This window comes from Oncorhynchus mykiss, chromosome Y, assembly GCF_013265735.2.
Source record: "Oncorhynchus mykiss isolate Arlee chromosome Y, USDA_OmykA_1.1, whole genome shotgun sequence".
Classification (NCBI taxonomy): domain Eukaryota; kingdom Metazoa; phylum Chordata; class Actinopteri; order Salmoniformes; family Salmonidae; genus Oncorhynchus; species Oncorhynchus mykiss.
The window spans coordinates 37,109,060-37,129,766 of NC_048593.1; the positions used below are offsets into that span (position 1 = coordinate 37,109,060).

Consider the following 20,707-nt stretch of genomic DNA (forward strand, 5'->3'; position numbering starts at 1 on the left):
AAGTTGCTTGAAGTTGGAAGTTTGCTTGAAGTTGGAAGTTTACATACAATTAGTTTGTAGTCATTAACTCGTTTTTCAACACCTCCACAAATGTCTTGTTAACAAACTATAGTTTTGTCAAGTCGGTTAGGACATCGACTTGTGCCTGACACAAGTAATTTTTCCAACAATTGTTGACAGACAGAACATTTCACTGTATCACAATTCCAGTGGGTCAGAAGTTTACATACACTAAGTTGACTGTGCCTTTAAACTGCTTGGAAAATTCCAGAAAATGATGTCATGGCTTTAGAAGCTTCTGATAGGCTAATTGACATCATTTGAGTCAATTGGAGGTGTACTTGTGGATGTATTTCAAGGCCTACCTGTAAAACGCAGTGCCTCTTTGCTTGACATAATGGGAAAATCAAAAGAAATCAACCAAGACCTCAGAAAAAAGACCTCCACAAGTCTGGTTCATCCTTGGGAGAAATTTCCATACGCCTGAAGGTACCACGTTCATCTGTTCATCTGTACAAGTATAAACACCATGGGACCACGCAGCCGTCATTCCGCTCAGGAAGGAGACGCGTTCTGTCTCCTAGAGACGAACATACTATGGTGTGAAAAGGCCAAATCAATCCCAGAACAACAGCAAAGAACCGTGTGAAGATGCTGGAGGAAACAGGTACAAAAGTATATGTCCACAGTAAACAGTATTTAAAAAATAATAATATTTCTTTATTTAACTAGGCAAGTCAGTTAAGAACAAATTCTTATTTTCAATGACGGCCTAGGAACAGTGGGTTAACTGCATGTTCAGGGGCAGAACAACAGATTTGTACGTTGTAAGCTTAGGGATTTGAACTTGCAACCTTTCGGTTGCTAGTCCAATGCTCTAACCACTAGGCTACCCTGCCGCCGCCTCATATCGACATAACCTGAAAGGCCTCTCAGCAAGGAAGAAGCCACTGCTCCAAAACGCCATAAAAAAGCCAGACTACGGTTTGCAACTGCAAATGAGGACAAACATTGTACTTTTTGGAGAAATGTCCTCTGGTCTGATGAAACAAAAATAGAACTGTTTGGCCATAATGACCATCATTATTTTTGGAGGAAAAAGGGGGAGGCTTGCAACCCGAAGAACACCATCCCAACCGTGAAGTACGGGGGTGGCAGCATCATGTTGCGGGGGTGCTTTGCTTCAGGAGGGCCTGGTGCACTTCATGGCATCATGAAGGGAAATGTGAATATATTGAAGCAACATCTCAAGACATCAGTCAGGAAGTTAAAGCTTGGTCGCAAATGGGTCTTCCAAATGGATAATGACACCAAGCATACTTCCAAAGTTGTGGCAAAATGGCTTAAGGACAACAAAGTCAAAGTATTGGAGTGGCCATCACAAAGCCCTGATCTCAAAGCCTATAGATAATTTGTGGGCAGAACTGGAAAAAGTTTGTGCGAGCAAGGAGGCCTTACTAACCTGACTCAGTTACATCAGCTCTGTTAGGAGGAATGGGCCAAAATTCACCCAAGCTTGTGGAAGGCTACCCGAAACATATGACCCAAGTTAAACAATTTAATGGCAATGCTACAAAATGCTAATTTAGTGTATGTAAACTAGAGGTCGACCGATTTTCATAACAATCGGAAGTCGGTATTTTTGGAACCGATTTGGCCGAATTAAAATAAAAATTGTTACATTTTTAAATTGTTATTTTTTTTTTACACACACCTTTATTTAACTAGGCAAGTCAGTTAAGAACACATTCTTATTTTCAATGACGGCCTAGGAACGGTGGGTTAACTGCCTCGTTCAGGGGCAGAACGACAGATTTTCACCTTGTCAGCTCGGGGGATCCATTCTTGCAACCTTACAGTTCACTTGTCCAACGCAATAACCACCTGCCTCTCGTTGCACTCCCCAAGGAGACTGCCTGTTACGCGAATGCAGTAAGCCAAGGTAAGTTGCTAGCTAGCATTAAACTTATAAAAAAACAATCATAATCACTAGTTAACTACACATGGTTGATATTACTAGTTTGTGTCCTGCGTTGCATATAATCTCACTGAGCATACAAGTATCTGACTGAGTGGTGGTAGGCAGGAGCTGGCTAGTAAGAAATCATTCAAACAGCACTTTGTGCATTTTGCCAGCAGCTCTTCGTTGTGCGTCAAGCACTGCGCTGTTTATGACTTCAAGCCTATCAACTCCCGAGATGAGGCTGGTGTAACCGAAGTGAAATGGCTAGCTAGTTAGCGGAGTGCGTGCTAATAGCGTTTTAAACGTCACTCTCTCTGAGACTTGGAGTAGTTATTCCCCCTGTTCTGCATGGGTAACACTGCTTCGAGTGTGGCTGTTGTCAATGTGTTCCTGGTTCGAGCCCAGAGAGGAGCGAGGAGAGGGACTGAAGCTATACTGTTACACTGGCAATACTAAAGTGCCTATAAGAACATCCAATAGTCAAAGGTTAATGAAATACAAATGTATAGAGGGAAATAGTCCTATAATTCCTATAATAACTACAACCTAAAACTTCTTACCTGGGAATATTGAAGACTCATGTTAAAAGGAACCACCAGCTTTCATATATTCTCATGTTCTGAGCAAGGAACTTAAACGTTAGCTTTCTTACATGGCACATAGTGCACTTTTACTTTCTTCTCCAACACTTTGTTTTTGCATTTTTTAAACCAAATTCAACATGTTTCATTATTGATGTATGATAAGTTAAAATAAGTGTTAATTCAGTATTGTTGTAATTGTCATTATTATATGCCTTTTTTGGTCCTCCCAATAATCGGTATCGGCGTTGAAAAATCATAATCGGTTGACCTCTTCTGTAAACTTCTGACCCACTGATGTGATGAAAGAAATAATAGCTGAAATAAATAATTCTCTCTACTATTATTTGTACATTTCACATTCTTAAAGTAAAGTGGGGATCCTAACTGACCTAAAACAGGGAATTTTTACTAGGATTTGCCAGGAATTGTAAAAAACTGAGTTTAAATGTATTTGGCTAAGGTGTGTAAACTTCCGACTTCAACTGTATATAAACGCAACATGCAACAATTTTAAAAGATTTTAATGAGTTACAGTTCATATAATCAAATCAGTCATTTGAAATAAATTATTTAGGTCCTAATCTATGGATTTCACATGACTGGGAATGCACACATGCATCTGTTGGTCACAGATACCTTAAAAAAAATGGCAGGGGTGTGTATCAGAAAAGGAGTCAGTATCTAGTGTGACCACCATTTGCCTCATGCAGCATGACACATCTTCTTCGCATAGAGTTGATCAGGCTGTTGACTGTGACCAGTGGAATGTTGTCCCACTCCTTTTCAATGGCTGTGCAAAATTGCTGGATATTGGCAGGAACTGAAACACGCTGTCGTACATATCGATCCAGAGCATCCCAAAAATGCACAATGGGTGATATGTCTATTAAGTATGCAGGGCATGGAAGAACTGGGATATTTTCAACTTCCAGGAATTGTGTTCAGATCCTTGCAACATGGGGCCGTGCATTATCATGCTGAAACATGAGGTAATGAGGGCGGATAAATGACAATGGTCCTCAGGATTTCGTTATGGTATCTCTGTGCATTCAAATTGCCATAGATGAAATGCAATTGTGTTTGTTGTCCGTAGCTTATACTTGACCATACCATAACCCCACCTCCACCATGGGGCGCACTGTTCACAACGTTGACATCAGCAAACTACACGCTGTCTGCGCTCTGCCCGGTACTGTTGACACCGGGATTAATCTGTGAAGAGCACACTTCTCCGATGTGCTTGTGGCCAACTTTGGTGAGCCTTTGCCCACTGAAGTCAGTTACAATGCTGAGCAGCAGTCAGGTCAAGACCCTGGTTTGGACGAAGAGCAGGCAGATGAGCTTCCCTGAGACAGTTTGTGTTTGTGCAAAAATCCTTTGTTTGTGCAAACCCGCGGTGTCATCAGCTGTTTGGGTGGCTGGTCTCCGATGATACCGCAGGTGAAGAAGCCATGTCCTGGGCTGGCATGGTTACTTGTGGTACTTTATTTTATCTGGCAACTGCTCTGGTGGACATTCCTGCAGTCAGCATGCCAATTGCAAACTCCCTCAATTTGAGACATCTGTGGCATTGTGTTGTGTGACACAACTGCACATTTTTGAGTGGGCTTTATTGTCCCTAGCACAAGGTGCACCTGTGTAATGATCATGCTGTTTAATCAGCTTCTTGATATGCTACACCTGTCTGGTGGATGGATTATCTTAGCAAATGATAAATTGGCACTATCAGGGATGTGAACAAATTTGTGCATAACATTTGAGAGAAATAAGATTTTGTTCTTGGAAAATGTATGCTATCTTTTATTTCAGCTCATGAAACATGGGACCAACACTTTACATGTTGAGTTAATATATTTTTTTCAGTGTAGTTTTCTGTCATACTGTTAAACTCCCGAGCTGACAAGGTAAAAATCTGTCGTTCTGCCCCTGAACAAGGCAGTTAACACCCACTGTTCCCCAGTAGGCTGTCATTGTAAATAAGAATTTGTTCAAAACTGACTTGCCTTGTTCAATAAAAATATAAATGTTAGAAAAAAATGCCGTCTAAATTGTTTGAGGTTACCATACATTGTTTACCGGGTTTAATGTTTAATTCAGTAATGACTCTAAATAGTTATGGCTATCAGTTTTTATCGGCAATAAGAAACTGCTAGCCATTGGCTGCTAATAGCGGAGAACTGCTAGCTAACTGGCACAAAACACAGTTGCCAACTTCGTGAGTACAGAACCGGCATACTAAGATAAAAGAAATGTGACACTGTGTGTAAAGGGTAACACATTAGTGCAGGAAATGAAAATGCTGGGATTAAACAATTAACTAACTATGCAAATGAGCAAAAGCTGTGTGCATTAAGGAAATAGACGTCTGGCTCAAATGGAAGCCTGGCACAAATAAGCGCCTTTTTAAGCCATTAAAAGCTCTGGCTATTATTAGAAGTTTACTGTAGCTCGTTAGCTCTACTTTGTAAATTCACTCTGGCTATCTACTCCGATTTCAGAGCACTCTCGTCTGAGCGTGCCAGAGCACAGAATAACTGATGAATTTACGAACGCTCCACACCTGTTGAATATGGCCGCTGTTAGTAAATATCTGCAAAAAAGCATAGTTAAATTGTTGCCACCAACATTAGCCAGTTAGCTTGGGTGCTTGTCTGCCGTTGTGAGGTCAGAACGCTCGGATCAAACCCACTCTTCGGCCGGCGTGTCCAGTGTGCGCTCTGAACGCTCCGAGAGCAAAACACTCTGAATTTACAAACGGACAATCTGACAACACTCTCTGAATTTACGAATGCACAGAACAAATTCACTAACACACCCATTGTGTGTGCAGCACTAAGTAAGTAGCTGGTTCGTTAGCATAATCTTTTCAGTGACCGGCCCAGCTAGCAGACTAATGTTGGACAAATTTATGCTGGCTTTAGTGTCCATTGTCAAACTTGAAATACGGCGTTTTGAAGCACAACCGTTCTTAGCCAAATGTAAAATGTGACGACTGAAACGGATACATTTTAAACTTTTATGGGGCAGAAATGGGGTTCAGCAGACGGTCACCTAGGTAATGTTTTTAATGTTAGACAGCCGTTGTAGCCGGACTTCTTTTGATCTATACCATGACCCTTTGCGAGATACGAGACAGATCAGTGCAGGCGCTGTCAGACAATGCTCATCAGGTCCTTTGAACCAGTATCTTGGTAAAGGCACAGCCAACACTCAGCTACTGTAATGACCAACAGATGCTCCCCATTGTGATTAGTTGACTTGACTGTTGGCTTATTTTCTAGTGCACACGTCTTTGAATTCTAATGAAATGGGCTTTTGAGAAAATGGATTGTTTGCTTTATGGTCACTGGCACTGACGGGTAGGCCCAGGTCACTGTGCATTGATTTACAATGTAGCTTTGTTTTGGTATTTTAACCTGCTTTCAATTTGTTCTGTGTTTATTTTCCTATTTTTGTTTTAGGAGGAAATGTCAGAAGGACTTATTTTTTTCCTTAAGTTTTTAGAACCCTGCGTCTCATAGGAACATCCCCAATGCCAGAGTTTCCCAAAGTCGGTCCTGGGGACCCCAAGGGGTGAACTTTCAGTTTTTTGTCTTAGCACTACAGTTGATTTTAGAAATACTCAAAGCTTGATGAGTTGATTATTTGAAACAGTTGTATAGTGCTAGGCCAAAGACCTTTTGGGGTCCCTAGAATGGAATTTGGGAAATGCTGCCCTATTGTTATGTTTAACTCCATTAATTAATATAGTACTGTGGACCCTCATTTGAAAAACACCTCACTTGCATCTGCTCTGTCTGCCCGCAGACAGAAAAAGGACCCCCGGTCCAGACGAGGTCAGAGCAGGGCACGTGACGTCTACGATGTGTCTGGCTGTAGCCTGGGCGCCTAGCCTCTGTCCCTGACTCAGTACCTGTCCCTGATTCAGTACCTTTGGCTCTCAGGGGCCTCGTTCCAAACCGCCTGCTCAGAGCTTTTATAACCCTCAGAGGGGACTTTAAAACACAAACGCTCACGCAGTAGAAAAGATGCAGAGGACAGCCACTAAACTGATGGGACCCAGGTGGCACTAAACTGATGGGACCCAGGTGGCACTAAACTGCAGAGGCCACTGTGATAGTTCATAGTGACAGGCCAGTTAGAAGGTTGTCATTTGCATGCAGAAAGGGTTGATAGAGCTGAGTAGACAGTCAGTGCTCAAGTGTGAGTTTTACTTGCCTTTGGTTTTACCCCTGAAAATGGGCCTCCGCTCAGGCAGGCTACATAAACGTTTAAGTTACAGTGGGTTGGGGGGGCGTGGTAACCAACAGTGTTGCTATGTCCATGTGTCCATACAGAATCATTAAACTATCTTACACACTCAATCTGCCCATAGTTCATCAGGATGTCATGGGAAGTAGGCATGCAGAGCTGACTTCTCATGGCCCAGCTTTATAGTGGATGGAGCCTTGTCAGTGGAAGTAGTAGGCCTAAATCACATCCACGTAGCCTTGACACATAATTACAGAGGAGGCTGTTAATATGGTCTCTACAAGACATTAGCATCTCACACTGGACCCAAAGACACTTGGCAAGGTTTTTTTTTTAGGAATCAGTGGGGAGGCGAACGACACAAAACCCAACACTTTAAGCAGGTTATTCTGAGCATCGGCAGGACAGCATTCCTCTGTGGCGTTCTTTCGATCCATGCCCCCTCGACAGACAGCGGGCTGGCAGATGGTCTGTCTGTGTGGGTGAACGTTGCTCTGCTGTGCCCTCTACTTCTCCCCAGCCGGCCAGCCTTTGCATGTCATCCCTGTTCTCCCTTGTTTGCCCTGATTGATGGATTGTGTTGCGAGCAGCTAGTTCTTCTGCAGGTATGTGCTGCAGCACCTGGTTCAGTATGACAGCATGTCGTCCCCACCAGCCGTCTCTAAATTTGACTGGAATGTGTTCCAGAAGAGGGGTTGCTTTGCTGCCTAGATATCAGAACTGGTCCAGCTGTGTCTCTTGTTAATGAGAGCACAGCAGTGCTCCCAAGTTGGACAGTAGTTGAAGCCTGGTGATGAAAAGCTAGGCTACCCATTGAGACCAGATGAAGGGAAGCGAGAATGGAAGAATGGTCTTCTGAGTGAGCTGTTGCTGCTGATTAAGATGCTTGATCCTGAAGCCTTGTTCCGCACACACATGGCCTATCATACTATAGTAGCTCTTTGGGTTCCATCTCTGCTCCCTGAGCATTAAGGCACTCTTCACAACATTAATATTTTACTGTACGATCAGAGACAAATTCTGACACGTGGGAGGTTGGTTCCGTATATTCTAAAAAATATAAATAAAGCAGCAACATAAGATGTTGAACAACTTTGTTGGTTATGCTGGGGAAGAGGGAGGGAGAGTGGAAATGTTTCCTTCAACCCCCCCCCCCCCCCCACGGCACTGCTCAAATGAGACCCCACCAACACTTTTTCTTCAGCTGCGATTCAACTCAATTATCTGAATGGCTGAGTCGCCTGTACCCTTTTCATAATGGCTTGTTGTGTTTAGGAATTCTCGGCATGCTGACCATTTACAATGGAGGGGGCCACATTGAACCACCCCTGCCTCACCTGTCTCCCTCAGCACCAAGCCAAATTAAACACTAAAGGTGACTCTTTTGTTTACCCCCCCCCTAATTCTCTCCCTCTCCGTTCCCCCTCCTCTCATGCTCCCTCTATTCTCCATGCCAAATCTCATGCCAGTCTTCTATTCTCTAAAGGCCTTTTATTTTGTTTTGGAACTGCTATGTAGTAGGTCTGGTATTCTTTTTATAGAATGATGTGTGCATATGGTAGTTATGTAAGGATATTTTATCTGGTAATCCTGCTTTAGTCACATATGCTCAAATTGGTGGCTTGAGCTGTCTGAACTGGACAATCGCCTGTTTCCTTTCCCATTTTATGTTTTTCATTTGTGATAGTTCTTTCGGGAATTAAAAGAGCAGTCGTGTTATTTGTCTGGTTTTCTCATATTCCTCTAATGCCAACTGATTGTGTTGTTGTGAGAACGTTGTTCACATTCATTGAAATTCTAATCTCTTGACTTAGAAAAATTGGAATGTTCATTGAATCAAAGTAGACCATGTATCACGGGATAAAGACTTATTTTCCTCCATTCTGTTAAATGGCTTCTATGCATTTTGCCTCCAACTTCATGTTTTTTTTAATAACACATGGGTTGTTTAGGATTTAAAGCTCACGGCAGAGTTTTTCCTTTCCTTTCTATCTCAGGCTTCCAGGACACTGGAGCTATGGGGATGTGTCAGGAGCACTGAAAGGGGACTGGTGAAAAAAAACTTTCTCTGTTCTGACTAAATCCATGGTCCTTTTCCACTTAATCACCTTCTCCCCGTGGTGTGTTCCAGTCAGCTCCCTCTGAACATGCCTCATCCACCGGCATGTTATTGCAGCCTCCTCTCCACCAGACACCGCTCCCCATGCGTTTTGAATCCATCAACCCACCCCTCGTCTCCTCTGTTCCCCAACGGTGACACCATCGGAGCAGGGAAGTGTAATGACCTAAATTGATGTACTTCAGGGTGAGACGACACCATTTAAGTGAGGGATGCAGCTGCCTTGAAGCCAATCGCTCCCTAGTGCATTGGTCCTGCTCGCTTCTCCAGTCCCCACGCCTTGTCGTCTTAACCTCCAAGCTCTGGGCGGTGGTGTAACTTTGTATCACTGTGTGACGCGAATAGTGAGGCCACACTGAAGAGTCAGACTCTAGTCGCTGGGGGGTATTCAACCCCACAGATAATAGAATGTACGGAATGCCCTCTTCCAATCTCTCCCTGTATATGCTGTGGATTGCAATGGGAGCTGACATTTTTTTTTTTTTATATATATATATATATATAAGAATTTAGTCAACATACGTAGTTGGAAATACCTCTAGGGCTTTATCTTATCATGGTGGACACAGACACTATGGAGAGGAAATGGATGTTTAGTAGTATTCAATATAATAGCACAGTGCTCTCTTCTAGGTCATATCATATTAAGGAGACTTCTTAGGGATCAAATCCCGTTAACGGGATCGATTTGACAACATCCGGTGACATGGCAGAGCGCCAAATTAAATTATTAGAAATATTTAACTTTCATACAATCAGAAGTGCAATACACCAAATTTAAAGCTGTACTTCTTGTTAATCCAGCTACCGTGTCAGCTTTCAAAAAGGCTTTACGGTGAAAGCAAACCCATGCTATAATGAGGACAGAACCCCATCAAACAAACACAGACAATCATATTCCATCCCGCCAGGCGCGACACAAAACTCAGAAATAATTATATAATTCATGCCTTACCTTTGACAAGCTTCTTCTGTTGGCACTCCAATATGTCCCATAAACATCACAAATGGTCCTTTTGTTCAATTAATTCCGTTGTTATATATCCAAAATGTCAATTTATTTGGCACATTTGATCCAGAAAAACACCTGTTCAAACTCGCGCAACATGACTACAAAATATCTAAGTTACCTGTAGTCTTTGTCCAAACATTTCAAACAACTTTCCTAATACAACTTTAGGTATTTTTTTAACGTAAATAATCAATCAAATTTAAGAGGGGATAAACTGCGTTCAATAGCAGATAAAAACAAAGTGGAGCGAGCACCCCTAAAAACAGTACACAACACTCGACCCTTGTTCTGAACAGCCCTACTTCTTCATTACACAAAGGAAAAAAATCAACCAATTTCTAAAGACTGTTGACATCTAGTGAAAGCGATAGGAACTGCAAGCAAGTGCCTTAGAAATCTAGATCCCCATAGAAAACCCATTGAAAAGAGTGACCTCTTTTCAATGGGTTGGTTTGTCCTCAGGGTTTCACCTGCCAAATAATTTCTGTTACACTCAGACATCATTCAAACAGTTTTAGGAACTTCAGAGTGTTTTCTATCCAAATCTACTAATAATATCCTAGCTTCTGGGCCTGAGTAGTAGGCAGTTTACTTTGGGCACGCTTTTCATCCGGATGTGAAAATACCGCCCCCTAGCCTAGAGAGGTTAAGGGGAAATACACTAGTGTCTACAAATAGCTCTCTAAAATCAAATCAAACTTTATTTGTCACGTGTGTCGAATACAACAAGTCTAGAGGGGGTACAGGGGGTACTGAGTCAATGTGCAGAGGTACAGGCTTTGTGCCCACTGACAAAGCAAGGCTTACACATTCTGAATGACTGATTTAAACAATTATTGTATTCTTCAGGGTCAAAATATAAATATATAGCTATTGAGTTTAATCTGATCTAAGTTTAAGCCAATATCAGATGAAGATGAGGGCTATTGTTTGGTGTGTTTGCTCAGGGTAAGAGAGGAATTATAGAGTGGAAGTGAAAAGGTGGGGCAGTCTCCCTGCGTTGTGATTGGAGAAGCCAAGAGTGAGTGTCATTGATCTGGATGTTGGAGATGCGTGCTGCAGCCCGAGGTCATCCCTAGTGTTTCAGAACTGAATTGCTGATTCTAGAAAACGTGCAATCCTAAATCTCACCACGCTCTCTTTCTGGGAAAGGGCCGGCATGTAATCAACACGTTTCAGATGCCGCTGTGCACCTTCAATCGACTTTTGAATGCAGCCCTATTTTTCCTCCTCTGTTCTTATTTACTGTGCTCCGTTTAAAGTGAGAGCGTAGTTATTTTATCCTCAGTTTGGTACAGAAAAGTCTACACTTGTAGCAGTTTTACTGAGCTAAATGTCAAGGTCAGTAGAGTACAGATTATAGGCCTCATGGATCATTTTTAAGGAACCCCATGAGGCTTTGTCAGAGAGGGTTGGATGTGAAAACAGAGTTATGGGAGACGCATCCCCCTCACCACAGCCTTAAGAATGTATGGTATCTGGTATTTAATAAAGTACTGGTATGCAGTCTCCATAGGCAACCCTGCTAATGGATATAATGAGGAGCAGCCCATGCCTGTGGTTCCAGCACTTACACCATTTCTATATCAATCAATCAGTCAAATGTACAGTGGCAAGAGAAAGTATGTGAACCCTTTGTAATTACCTGGATTTCTGCATAAATTTGACATAACATTTTATCTGATCTTCATCTAAGTCACAACAATAGACAAAGAGTGCTTAAACGAATAACACATAAATTATTGTATTTTTCTTATCTATATTGAATAGATCATGTAAATATTCACAGTGTAGGTTGAACAACGTATGTAAACCTCTAGGCTAATGACTTCTCCAAAAGCTAATTGGAGTCAGTAGTCAACTAACCTGGAGTCAAATCAATGAGACGAGATTGGAGATTTTGGTTACAGCTGCCCTGCCCCATAAACACTCACAAAATTTGAGTTTGCCAATCACAAGAAGCATTGCCTGATGTGAACCATGCTTCGAACAAAAAATCTCAGAAGACCTAAAATTAAGAATTGTTGCATTGCATAAAGCTAGAAAGGATTACAAAAGTATCTCTAGAAGTCAGTCCATGGTAAGACAAATTGTCTAAAAATTGAGAAATTTCAGCACTGTTGCTAGTCTCCCTAGGGGCTGTTGTCCTGCAAAGCTGACTGCAAGAGCACAGCGCAGAATGCTCAATGAGGTTAAGAAGAATCCTAGAGTGTCAGCTAAAGATGTACAGAAATCTCTGGAACATGCTAACATCTCTGTTGACGAGTCTACAATAAATTAAAAACACTAAACAAGAATGGTGTTCTTGGGAGGACACCACGGAAGAAGTCACTGCTGTCCAAAAAAAAACATTGCTGCACGTCTGAAGTTTGAAAGAGCACCTGGATGTTCCACAGCTCTACTGGCAAACTATTCTGTGGACAGATGAAACTACAGTCTAGTTGTTTGGATGGAAAACACAACACTAGGCGTGCTGTGCCTTTTTTTTCTCCACACAAGCATCAAAACCTTATCCCAACTGTAAACTATGGTGGAGGGTGCATCATGGTTTGGGGCTGCCTCGGGGCCTGGACAGCTTGCTATCACTGATGAAGAACACTTCCTCCCAGCTGCCCACTGCACTGAGGATAGGAAACACTGTCATCACTATAATTGAGAATTTCAATAAGCATTTTTCTACGGCTGGCCATGCTTTCCACCTGGCTACTCCTACCCCGGTCAACAGCACTTCACTCCCCACAGCAACTCGCCCAAGCCTTCCCCAGTTCTCCTTCTCCCAAATCCAGTCAGCTGATGTTCTGAAAGAGCTGCAAAATCTGGACCCCAACAAATCAGCCGGGCTAGACAATCTGGACCCTTTCTAAAATGATCTGCCGAAATTGTTGCAACCCCTATTACTAGCCTGTTCAACCTCTCTTTTGTGTTGTCTGACATTTTCCAAGATTGGAAAGCAGCTGCGGTCATCCCCATCTTCAAACTCTTGACCCAAACTGCTACAGACTTATATCTATCCAACTTGCTTTTCTAAGGTCTTCGAAAGCCAAGTTAACAAACAGATTACCGACCATTTCGAATCCCACCGTACCTTCTCTGCTATGCAATCTGGTTTCAGAGCTGGTCATGGGTGCACCTCAGCCACGCTCAAGGTCCTAAACGATATCGAACCGCCATCGATAAGAAACAATACTGTGCAGCCATATTCATTGACCTGTCCAAGGCTTTCGACTCTGTCAATCACCACATTCTTATCGGCAGACTCGATAGCCTTGGCTTCTCAAATGATTGCCTTGCCTGGTTCACCAACTACTTCTCTGATAGAGTTCAGTGTCAAATCGGAGGGCCTGTTGTCCGGGCCTCTGGCAGTCTCTATGGGGGTGCCACAGGGTTCAATTCTTGGACCGACTCTCTTCTCTGTATACATCAATGAGGTCGCTCTTGCTGCTGGTGAGTCTCTGATCCACCTCTACGCAGACGACACCATTCTGTATACTTCTGGCCTTTCGTTGGACACTGTGTTAACAACCCTCCAGACGAGCTTCAATGCCGTACAACTCTCCTTCCGTGGCCTCCAATTACTCTTAAATATAAGTAAAACTAAATGCAGGCTCTTCAACCGATCGCTGCCTGCACCTGCCCGTCCGTCCAACATCACTACTCTGGACGGTTCTGACTTAGAATATGTGGACATCTTCAAATACCTAGGTGTCTGGTTAGACTGTAAACTCTCCTTCCAGACTCACATCAAACATCTCCAATCCAAAGGTACATCTAAAATTGGCTTCCTATTTCGCAACAAAGCACCCTTCACTCATGCTGTCAAACACCCTTGTAAAACTGACCTTCCTACCAATCCTCGACTTCGGCGATGTCATTTACAAAATTGCCTCCAATACCCTACTCAATAAATTGGATGCAGTTTATCACAGTGCCATCCATTTTGCCACCAAAGCCCCATACACTACTCACCACTGCGACCTATACGCTCTCGTTGGCTGGCCCTCGCTTCATACTCGTCGCCAAACCCACTGGCTCCAGGTCATCTACAAGACCCTGCTAGGTAAAGACCCCCCTTATCTCAGCTCGCTGGTCACCATAGCAGCACCCACCTGTAGCACGTGCTCCAGCAGGTATATATCTCTGGTTACCCCCAAAACCAATTCTTCCTTTGGCCGCCTCTCCTTCCAGTTCTCTGCTGCCAATGACTGGAACAAACTACAAAAATCTCTGAAACTGATCTTCCTCGCTAGCTTTAAGCACCAGCTGTCAGAGCAGCTCACAGATTACTGCACCTGTACATAGCCCAGCTATAATTTAGCCCAAACAACTACCTCTCCCCCTACTTTATTTATTTATTTATTTATTTATTTATTTATTTTGCTCCTTTGCACCCAATTATTTATATCTCTACTTTGCACATTCTTCCACTGCAAATCTACCATTCCAGTGTTTTACTTACTATATTGTATTTACTTTGCCATCATGGCCTTTTTTTTGCCTTTACCTCCCTTATCTCACATCATTTGCTCACATTGTATATATACTTATTTTTCTACTGTATTATTGACTGTTTGTTTTACTCCATGTGTAACTCTGTTGCATGTGTCAAACTGCTTTGCTTTATCTTGGCCAGGTTGCAGTTGTAAATGAGAACTTGTTCTCAACTTGCTTACCTGGTTAAATGAAGGTGAAATAAATAAATAAACATAAAATCCCAAGTTTATCAAGACATTTTGCAGGAGAATGTTAAGCTGTCTATCCAGACATCCCAAGAATATTGCTGAACTGAAACAGTTTTGTAAAGAGGAATTGTCCAGAATTCCTCCTGACCGTTGTGCAGGTCTGATCCGCAACTACAGAAAACATTTGGTTGAGGTTATTGCTGCCAAAGGTGGGTCAACCTGTTATTAAATCCAAGGGTTCACATACTTTTTCCATACTGCACTGTGACTGTTTACACGGTGTGTTCAATAAAGACATGAAAACATATAATTGTTTGTGTTATTAGTTTTAGCAGACTGTTCGTCTATTGTTGTGACCATATTTATGCCAAAATCCAGGTAATTCTAAAGGGTTCACATACGTTTTCTTTCCACTGTATTTATATAGCCCTTTTAACATCAGCAGATGTCACAAAGTGCTTATACAGAAACCCAGCCTAAAACCCCACAGAGAGCAAGCAATGCAGATGTAGAAGCACAGTGGTTAGGAAAAACTCCCTGGAAAGGTAGGACCCTAGGAAGAAACCTAGAGAGGAACCAGGCTATGAAGGGTGGCCAGTCCTCTTCTGACTGTGTCGGGTGGAGATTGAGTACATGGCCATTAAGGCTAGATTGTTCTTCAAGATGTTCATATTTGCCAGCAGGGTCAAATAATAATCACAGGGGTTATAGAGGGTGCAACAGGTCAGCACCTTTCTAGGGCAGGCGTTCCGCTAACGGAACCCCTCGACAACATTCTGCTCAAAAGGCAGCTAGCAAAATTCAAAAACATGTTTTTAGAAATATGTAGCTTTCACACATTAACAAGTCCAATACAGTAAATGAAAGATAAACATCTTGTTAATCTGCCCATTGTGTCCGATTTCAAATATGCGTTTACAGGGAAAGCACAACATATGATTATGTTAGGTCATAGCCAAGTCAAAAAAACACACAGCCATTTTTCCAGCCAAAGATAGTCACAAAAAGCAGAAATATAGCTAAAATTAATCACTAACCTTTGATCTTCATCAGATGACACCCATAGGACATCATGTTACACAATACAATGTTTTGTTTGATAATGTGCATATTTATATCCCAAAATCTCAGTTTACGTTGGCGCGTTACGTGCAGTAATGTTTTGATTCCAAAACATCTGGTGATTTTGCAGAAATACTCATAATAAACATTGATAAAAGATACAAGTGTTATTCACAGAATTAAAGATTTAAGACTTAATGCAACTGCTGTGTCAGAGTTTTTAAAAACTTTACGGGAAAAAGCATAATCTGAGAACGGCGCTCAGAACCCAAAACAGCCAGAGGAATATCCGCCATTTTGGAGTCAACAGAAGTTAGAAATAACACCATAAATATTCACTTACCTTTGATGATCTTCGTCAGAAGGCACTCCCAGGAATCCCAGTTCGACAATAAATGACTGATTTGTTCCATTAAGTCATTCATTTATGTCCAAATAGCCACTTGTTGTTAGCGTGTTCAGCCCAGTAATCCATCTTCATGAGGCGTGAGGACTTTGTCCAGACAACAACTCAAAGTTCCGTTACAGTCCTTTAGAAACATGTCAAACGATGTATGGAATCCATCTTTAGGATGTTTTTAACATAAAACATCAAGGTTCCAACCGGAGAATTCCTATGTCTGAAGAAAAGCACTGAAACAAGAGCTAACTCTGTCGGGGGCGCGCGTCACGAGCCTGAGACACTCTGCCAGACCACTGACTCAAACAGGTCTCAAAAGACCCCTCCTTTATAGTAGAATCCTCATTCAAGTTTCTAAAGACTGTTGACATCTAGTGGAAGCTGTAGGAAGTGCAACTTGACTCCATAGACACTGTGCATTCGGTAGGCCAAGCTTTGAAAAACTACAAACCTCAGATGTCCCACTTCTTGGTTGGATTTTTCTCGGGTTTTAGCCTGCCATATGAGTTCTGTTACACTCAGACATCATTCAAACAGTTTTAGAAACTTCAGAGTGTTTTCTATCCAATACTACTAATAATATGCATATATTAGCATCTGGGACAGAGTAGGAGGCAGTTCACTCTGGGCACGCTATTCATCCAAAAGTGAAAATGTTGCCCCCTATCCCAAAAGAGTTAAGAGTAAATTACAGTTGGCTTTTCATAGCTGAGCCTTGAGGTTGAGACAGCAGGTGTGGGATAAGGTAGACTGTGTACACCACCTAAAGCAGTAAGGACAGGAAAGCAGGTAGGCCAATATGCCAATGGTTGGTCTACCATCTGTTAGCTGGTGATAATTGAATCGCTTCTTAAGTCTGTGTTTGTTTAACCGATGCCAAAGATGGGACAATTCTAAGAACTCAACTATTCTTAATTCCTCTGTTGCTGTGCTTGTCAGCACAGATTGGTTTTTCCACTGGTATTTCACTTTGGGGGGGGGGGGGGGGGGGGCTCGGTGTCTGAGTGTGTGTGATGGTATGCACCGTGGACTGCGGTTTCCAGGAGGCCGAGCTGCCATGTATTTATTAGCTCCGTACAACGGTAGAATGATAGTTGTCTGTAGTCCCCCAGATGTGCTATTTTGTAAACGTACAGTATATACACATCAATGACGGTGTAACAAAAAGGTTTCTCCTGGAAAAGATCAATGGCTGCGAGAGCTCCTGCCGTTTTTAATTGGTAGGGCTCGAGTCGTGAAGAATCTCTGGGAAGGCCAAGCCTATTGGTTTCCTTTACCATCCACTAGACTAAACTCTGCCTTCACCCACGCTTGGACCATGACAGGCTGATGTATCACTCTCGGCTTTCTTTAGCATTTCCCCCTCTCTCCTAATCCTTTCTCACCTCCTCACCCTGGACCTAGTATACTATACCTTTCTATATGTCCCCCTCAAACACACACTCATCTTTCCATTCACTGCCCGTTTGTTTTCTGCAGCTAGATATAGAAGCTGACAACATAATGCTGTGGATGTCCCCCTCTTTTCATTTTAAGATGGAATGATTAGTAATCTCCTGCCCCGGGTTAAGGAATGCACACATTCTTCTAGAATGGATTGAGTGTCCTCTTGGAACATAAAAGTAGTTGTAACAAGGTTACCATTAGAAGGTGCTGTCTGTTCCCCCACCTCTCCCAAATGAAGATTAATGAGGAAGTGTGTGTGTCTGTACGGGTGCCAGCAGGGACCAAAATATATTTAGTAAATTGTCTCTCCGCTGAACGTTAGAGGGGATGAACAGTAGGATGCATATGTTCTCCATTTTCACCTTGTAGTCTTACAGCAGACACACATCCAAGCTAGTATGGATTCATTTATGATCCAGTGAGGAAACCGCTCAAGGATTTAATGGGTGTTATTGGAGAAAACAACTGAGGATGGATCAACAACATTGTAGTTACTCCAGAAAACTAACCTAAATGACAGAGTGAAATGAAGGAAGCCTGTACAGATTTGTTATTTTTTTCCCAAAACAAAAAATGTGGCTAAGGAATTAACTTTTTGTCCTGAATACAAAGTGTTATGTTTGAGGCAAGTACAACACATTACTGAGTACCACTCTTCATATTTTGAAGCATGGTGGTGGCTGCATCATGTTATGGATATGCTTGTCATTGGCAAGGACTAGGGAGCTTTTTTGGATTAAAAAAAATAAAAAACGGAGTATTGCTAAGCACAAGCAAAATACTAGAGGAGAACCTGGTTGTCTGCTTTCCAACAGACACTGGGAGACAAATAACCCTTTCAGCAGGACAATAACCTAAAATGCAAGGCCAAATATACACAAGTTGCTTACCAAGACCACACTGAATGCTCCGGAGTGGCCAAATTACAGTTTTGACTTAAATCACTTTGAAAATCTATGGCGAGATTTTTAAATGGCTGTCTAACAACCGAATTGACATGGCTTTAAAATAAAGAAAGAAAGAAAGAAATGGATAAAGTGCATATTGTACAATCCAGTTGTGCAAAGCTCTTAGAGACTTACCTATAAATATGTACACCTGTAGTCACTGCCAAAGGTTCTTCTACAAAGTATTGACTCGGGTGTGAACAATTATGTAAATTAGATATCTGTATATATATTTTATTTTTTAAATGTAAGTTTCCCAACATTTTTTCACTGTCATTCTGGGGTATTGTGTTTAGATGGGTGTGAAAAAAATGCTATCTAGTCCAGTCAAGTGGTGTGAATGTTTTCTGAAGGCACCGTAAGACATGCCTCATAATATTAAATTCAGGTTTCAAACAGTTATGTATGTTTTCAAAATGCATATTGCTTCCATCTCACGTTGTAAAGTGGTGGGTGACGCGCTGATTTTATGGTGAATGTGAGCCACGCTTCAATTACCAGTTGAGATATAAAAATAGTCGCTCTTTTTTTAATCGTGCGCCAAAACTGTTTTTAACACAGGATTGTGTTTAGAATTGCTGCACAGTGAATGGGCTTATGAAAGCACGTTATACTCAAAAAGCAACCAGCTGACGAGCTGCAGGAGAAATCCTTCTCAAAATAGGCGCTGTATGCTGTACGCGTGTGATGGTTGTTTTGGATAAATAAGATACATAATGACTAATGAAAATACAGGCAGGCCAATTTAATTCCAGTAAATTATGCAAATGAACCTATAGACTGATAAGCATGGCGGTAAAATGTATATACATCAACTGGTATTTCCATAAATGAATAAAAAGCTTTATTTTACAATGGGATTTTATTTCTCCCTATCATTTTGGCCGGCAACACTTTATCGTCTTCTTTTTTTGGGGGGCCAAAAGTTGTTTTGCTGGCTAATGGAAACCCTGTAACTGAGGTAGTGGGTCCTTTTTCAGGAAGTAAAATGATTAACTGAGTTTCTGGGCTAATAAACAGGGGGAGGTTTTGAGTTTCTTAACAGGGTTTTGGGTAGACATCCTATTATGTCTCACACGACGAACAGATCTGCACGCCCGCCCGTGCAATCCAGTTAGTCTCAATTATGTTAGCCCTAATCTATTTACTGGCCATGGAAGAGATAGCTCCCCTTGGCTTATTTAAACATTTTTTTTTTTAAACACACAAAAAAGGCGAAGGGAAGATAGCATGTGTGTGCTATTTGTGCAGCTGGTTCCAATCAATAGAGCTGGATGTAAAGTTGTGGTGGGATCAGGGTAAGTTTACTTTTGTCTGTATGTGTGTATGTATATATCTTCCTCTGGGGGGCACTACCTGGCATCACTCAGCTGGTGTTGGTTGGCTTGTCTCAGTCAGATGGAAGCTGGGTAATGAGTTGTTGTGCATTAAACACCAGACAGGTCAAGGTCACAGCAATGTCTAGGATGTCAATACAATACCAGGGATGATTAATTAACCATGTAAAGACCTTGGTCTCATACTGAGCTATGCAGAAATGTCACTACGTACAGGATAGTGCAGTCGTGGCCAAGGTTTTGAGAATGACACAAGTATTCATTTCCACAAAGTTTTCTGTTTCAGTGTCTAGATATTTTTGTCAGATGTTACTATGGAATACTGCAGTATAATTCCAAGCATTTCATAAGTGTCAAAGGCTTTTATTGACAATTACATGAAGTTGATGCAAAGAGTCAATATTTGCAGTGTTGACCCTTCCTTTTCAAGACTTCTGCAAACCGCCATGGCATGCTGTCAATTAACTTCTGGGCCACATCCTGACTGATGGCAGCCCATTCTTGAATAATCAATGCTTGGAGTTTGTCAGAATTATTTTATTTTGTTTGTCCACCCGCCTTAAGGATTGACCACATGTTCTCAATGGGATTAAGGTCTGGGGAGTTTCCTGGCCATGGACCCAACATATTGATGTTTTGTTCCCCAAGCCACTTAGTTATCACTTTTGCCTTATGGCAAGGTATTCCATCATGCTGGAAAAGGCATTGTTCGTCACCAAACTGTTCCTGGATGGTTGGGAGAAGTTGCTCTCGGAGGATGTGTTGGTACCATTCTTTATTTATGGCTGTGTCTTTAGGCTAAATTGTGAGTGAGCCCACTCCCTTGGCTGAAAAGCAACCCCACACATGAATGGTCTCAGGATGCTTTACTGTTGGCATGACACAGGACTGATGGTAGCGCTCACCT

At 42.0% G+C, this 20,707-nt stretch overlaps 1 protein-coding gene across 7 annotated transcripts in view; it reads left to right on the plus strand.

The window, feature by feature from the left end:
- Positions 1–20,707, plus strand: part of LOC110510194 (bifunctional heparan sulfate N-deacetylase/N-sulfotransferase 1) — a 137,082-nt gene that overhangs the window by 35,133 nt on the left and 81,242 nt on the right. The window contains exon 3 of one of the 7 annotated variants that reach the window (XM_036968305.1): positions 8,074–8,173. The exons of the other annotated variants lie outside the window; for them this stretch is intronic. The gene's annotated coding sequence lies outside the window, so the exon portion shown is untranslated. The remainder of the gene's footprint in view (positions 1–8,073; positions 8,174–20,707) is intronic. 7 annotated transcript variants of the gene reach the window in all.